Raw genomic sequence first — 5980 nt, forward strand, 5'->3', positions numbered from 1 at the left:
ATTGAGTATTCATTGGGTCTTTCTACCAAATTCCATACCTTGTTTCTAGTAAATTGATTTAGTTCCTCTTGCATAGTATTTATCCAATTTACATCATTTTCAGCTTCTCCAATATTTTTAGGTTCTAAGTGCGAAACAAAAGCTAGGTGATTATTTAAGTTCCTAAGAGAAGCTCTAGTTCTAATAGGTTGTGATGGATCATCTAGTATTAATTCTTTAGGGTGACCGTATGCATACCTCCAAGCCTTTGTAAGCCCATGATCATCAATTACCTCTTGGCTTGTTGAGGTTTCTCCAATTTGCTTTGGTTCATTCTCTTGTAATGTCATATCATCTAAATTTTTCTCAAGTATTCCTGCATCATCATCAAGAGCTACTCTCTTGCTAGAAGAGACATCATTAGTATCATCAAAAACAATATGTATAGACTCTTCAATAACAAGGGTTCTTTTGTTGAAGACTCTATAAGCCTTACTTGATGCAGAGTATCCCAAAAAGATACCCTCATCAGATTTGGAATCAAATTTACCTAAGTTATCTTTTCCATTATTGTGAATGAAACACCTATACCCAAAAACATGAAAATAGCTTACTTTGGATTTTCTATCTCTCCAAAGTTCATAAGGTGTTTTCTTTATAATTGGTCTCAGTAAAACTCTATTTAATATATGGCATGATGTGTTAATAGCTTCTCCCCAAAAATACTTTGGGAGGTCACTTTCACACAACATGGTCCTAGCCATTTCCTCTAGGGTTCTATTCTTTCTTTCCACAACTCCATTTTGTTGTGGTGTCCTAGGTGCAGAGAAATTATGATTTATCCCCTTTTTACTACAGAATTCATCAAATAGATGATTTTCAAATTCTGTTCCATAATCACTCCTAATAGCTATAACTGAAGCATTTCTTGCGTTAGTTACTTCCTTATGAAATTTCTTAAATACAGAAAATGTTTCATCTTTATGAGCTAAAAACATGACCCATGTATATCTAGAAAAATCATCTACAATAACAAGACCATATTTGTTTCCACCAAGACTTGTGGTTCTAGTTGGTCCAAATAGATCCATGTGTAGTAGTTCAAGGGGTCTAGTAGTAGTGACATAATTTATGGATTTAAAAGAGCTCCTAAATTGTTTGCCATATTGGCATGCATCACAAATTTTATTTTTCTCAAATTTTAGTTTTGGCAAACCAATTACAGAATCTCTTTTAACTAATTTAGATATTGTATCCATACTTGCATGACCTAATTTACGGTGCCATAACCAACTTGCATCATCAACCTTAGTATCACTAGCTACTAAGCAAGGACTGTTTTTAGCAAGATCTTCAAGATCTACTACATAGACATTACCACGTCTAATTCCTTTAAATACTAAGCCATTGTCAATTGAGTTGGTTATGATGCATAAAGATGGCTTAAACAAAACATCAAAACCTCTATCACATAATTGACTAACACTAAGTAAGTTATGCTTAAGACCATCTACAAATCGTACATTATCAACGAAGGCTGAAGAGGTGATTTGTCTCCAAATGTCACAGCACCTCCCTTCTTAGGCTCTAGGGTGAAGAATTGCTTCTTGTCACCCGTCATGTATCTTGAGCAGCCACTATCCAAGTACCAACAGTTTTTGTCGACCTTGGCTGCAAGACACTCCTACACAAGAAAATCATACAATCTTAGGTACCCAAGTTTTCTTGGGTCCTTCAAGGTTAGTAACGTTGGTTCCTTTTGGAACCCAAATCTTTTTAATCTTTCTTTTAATTTCAGGTTTTTTGTGATTACACACATTAGCTATATGTCCTACTTTACCACAACGAAAACAAGTTGCATTTTTGGTTTTGCTTTCTTCGGCCTTTACAAAAAAGTTTTTAAGAAATTTTTGTTTGTTGTTAAGCTTATATCCTAAGCCGGCTTTACTAAATACAGCTCTTTGACTATTAAGTATCATATCTAATTTTTCAGAACTAAAGGTAAACTTCTCAACTATAGGTTTATACTTTTCAAGTTCTTTTGTTAAGTTTAGTTTTTCTATTTTTAGTGAATTTAGATCTTTTGTTAAGTTATCTTTTAGAGTTCGGTTACTGTTTTTAAGTTCTGAAACTTCCTTAGTTAGTCTTTCGTTATCTTTAATTATAGTATTAGTTTTTTGAGTTAGCAATTGGTTGCTTGTTTTAAATTCTAAGTTTTCCTTGATGATAGAGTTCTTGTCCTTAATTAATTTATCGTGCTTATGAGTATAAGATGGATTAGTTAGTTTTAATTCTTTATTTTTAAGGTTTATTGTCTTATATTCATCCATTAGTTCATTAAAAGCATCATACAATTCATCAAAGGTAAAATCTAAATGTGTTTCAGATATTACCTCATTATCATTTGCCATGAAGCAAAAATTTGCTTTTTCCTCTTGTTCTTCATCCGATGATGATGATGATTGATCGGAGTCTATCAAGGTGGTGACAAGAGCTTTCTTCTTCTTGTATTTGATGCTCTTCTTCAGTAAGGGACAGTCGATTCTGAAATGTCCCGGTTTCTTGCACTCATAGCAACCGATTTCCTCACTTTCCCTTTCCTTACCTTTGTCCTTGTTGTAGAAACTTGAGGGACCTCGCCTCTGATGAAAGGACTTCTTCCGGTTGATGAATTTTCTGAACTTTCGCACGAGAAGAGCCTCATCATCATCTCCCTCATTGTCTTCTTCTTCGCTGCTACTACTGCAAGATGGATCTTTGTTAGAAGATGTAGATTTGAGGGCTATTACCTTTTTCTTATGAGAGGATTCTTCTTTGCTGTGTTGTTTCATTGTGAGCTCATGCATCATCAGGGATCCAAGAAGCTCCTCGAGTGGCAGCTTGTTCAAGTCCTTGGCTTCTTGGATTGCCGTTACCTTGGCTTTCCATGACTTTGGCAAAGATCGAAGAATTTTTCTGACAAGGTCACTGTTAGCATAATTTTTGCCAAGGCTTTTTAGGCCATTGACAATATCAGTAAATCTAGTAAACATGCAAGTGATAGTTTTATTAAAATTCATTTTAAATAGTTCATACTTATGAACCAGCATGTTTATTTTAGATTCCTTGACTTGATTCGTACCCTCGTGGGTCACTTCAAGTCTATCCCATATCTCTTTTGCAGAATTGCAAGTAGAGACTCTATTAAATTCATTACGGTCTAAGGCACAATAAAGCACATTCATTGCTTTGGCATTTAGTTGTGCCTTCCTTATATCATTGTCATCCCAATCTTTTTCAAGCTTGGGAATAGTAATGTTATCTACAAAAATAGAAGGAATGTATGGTCCATTAACTATGATGCTCCAAATCTCATAGTCTTGGGCTTGGATAAATATCTTTATCCTAGCCTTCCAATAGGTGTAGTCGGTTCCATTGAAGAATGGAGGCCTATGGGTGGATTGCCCCTCAATAAGTGAAGATCCAAAAGGGGTTGTCATTTTGATCTTTTACTCTTTTAATAGAAGAGCTCCTGCTCTGATACCACTTGTTGCCCAAGAAGACAACCCAAGAGGGGGGGTGAATTGGGTTTTAAGTAATAATTGCAAATTAAAACTTAATGAGTAACTAATTAAGATTATTGCAGACCAATTAATTAGATTACTAGTTGTAGTGAGTGGAGAGGATGGAAGAGACAATGAACCAATTACAAATACAAGAGATTTTATAGTGGTTCGGAGCTAACTCTTGCTCCTACGTCCACTCCCCAAGCTTCACTTGGGAGTTCACTATAATCCTTAGGATTACAGCCGGTTGTTTTACAAGTTCACAACCCAACTTGTTGTTTTCACGAGATCACAACGAACTCAGTCGGTTTTCACAGGCTCACCGACTAGAACCACCCGATTGTTTTCCCGGGATCACAATCGAACCCTTACACCGTTGGTTTTAACTTCGGCTTACCAACAAACCTTAAAACCCTTGATTCAATCCCCTGATTGAATCAAGTAAGAAAATAGTTTGGGAAAAGTTACAAGGAAAGCTTCTTAGTAAGCAAATATTAAACAATATGAAAAGAGAAGAGTTAGAAGCCCTCAAACAGATTTTGGAAGAGAAAGAAGGGGGCTTCTCGAACTCTGAGTCTCCTCTTTGAATGTGCTAAAGATTTGATGTCAGAAGGAGAGTCTTGAATGCGAAGGAAAGAATTTGTTGGATAGAGTTCAATGCACTTCTTCCTTCTTTCTCTTGTATTAACTCTTGAGAGCCTTTGGTAGGTGGAAATCCCTTTTTGTTTGAATGGAATAGCTCTCTTGGTGTCTACCACTGTTCACTCTGGCTATTTAAACAGTCCCCATTAAAAACTAGCCGTTAGATACTAATTTGTGGCCGTTCTGCACAATCTGCAACTCCTGACAATGTATCCGTTGGGGTCGGAGTCGACTCGCTCGATCTGGAGTCGACTCGGCTGTTGCTGGAGTCGACTTATAATTTATTGGAGACGACTTGCCCACTGTTCTGGATTTGAATTAAAGTGCTGTCCCGTTCTGGAGTCGACTCGGCCAAACCTGGAGTCAACTCGCCAATGTTCGGAGATGACTCGGCCCTCTGGAGACGGCTCGTTCTCAGGGTTCCAGAGATCTATTTTTCTGCATTTTTTTCTCGAGTCGACTCGGATCATCTTGGAGTCGACTCGGCTCTCAGAAACCGAAAACTAATTCTTTGTCTTTGGAGTTGAACTGCCTCGGAGTCGACTCGGATCGTCTTGGAGTCGACTCGGCTCTCAGAGCCCGAAAACTGATCCTCTGTCTTTGGAGTTGAACTGCCTTTTAGTCTTGCTTTCCTCTGAGAGTCGACTCGAACATAACTAGAAGTCGACTCGCCAAACTTCGAAGTCGACTCGTAACCTTCTGGAGTCGACTCGGTTGCAGGGTCTGAAATACATTGTTCTGTCTTTCTTCTGTTACCCTTTGAAGTCGACTCGGAAACGTCGGGAGTTGACTCGGCAACCATCGGAGTCGACTCGAACCCTTCTGGAGTCGACTCGCTGACAGGGTCTGAAAATCAACTTTCTGTCCTTCTGTCAGTTCTCAGTCGGAGTCGACTCGTAGTGTACCGGAGTCGACTCGAGCATGTGCCAGAACTTCTGAAACACTTGGAGTCGACTCGTAATCTTCCGGAGTCGACTCGAGCTTCAGACTTTGGTTCAAACTGAGTTCCATACTTAGCCAAAATATGTTGAACCAAAGCTAGAGACACTTAAACATAAATTCACAAATATTTGCCTGAAACACTAGATTGAATTCATTAGTATAACATAAGATATACTCAATTGCTTTGAGCTCATCAAAATCAAATAGGGTTATAATCAATCACTCCACACCACTCACCGACCCTCGCCGGAGCTCCACCTTCTCAACCGACGGCCACCCCCGGATCCAATTTCCAGCAACACAAAGTATTAGGGGCGTACGTCTTCATGGCTTTTAGGTGTCATCAGTTAAAAAACTCCTGTGACCGATGATGAGTTGATTTTTTTTAATAAATCTAGACTCTTGCACAGCCCTTGCTGAAATGCTCTGAATTCTTTTGCGACATGTCAGCGGACTAGTTGAAGGGTTGTCTGAGTTTGAGCAAACTGTTACCATTTACAGCTTCAGAAATTTCCCCTTTACTAGCAACTTCAGAAGATCTTGGACTTCAAATGCAGATGTAACCTCTGTTTTCTAACTGTCTTTGAGATGTTTCTTCAATAAAAAAAATTAGTTTATCTGCTTATTTTCACACTAGCACCATGGTTACCCAATGTTTTGTCTTTTCTTATTAGACGACCATGGTCTAGCCTGGTTCCCAGCAGCTGGTTATACATGGCTGGAAAAATAAGGTCAGATAATACTGATCGTATATATGCTGATCATACTTGCAGATAATTGGATTGAACATTAATTTATAAACAATTAACTCCAAGAAACTGATCTCCATAGCACATGAGGATGCTTGGAGTTGCAACAGCCACTGCTACTCC

This window comes from Phoenix dactylifera, chromosome 13 (assembly GCF_051530095.1).
Source record: "Phoenix dactylifera cultivar Ajwa chromosome 13, Ajwa_hap1_PhDact_Kaust_v1.1, whole genome shotgun sequence".
Lineage (NCBI taxonomy): Eukaryota > Viridiplantae > Streptophyta > Magnoliopsida > Arecales > Arecaceae > Phoenix > Phoenix dactylifera.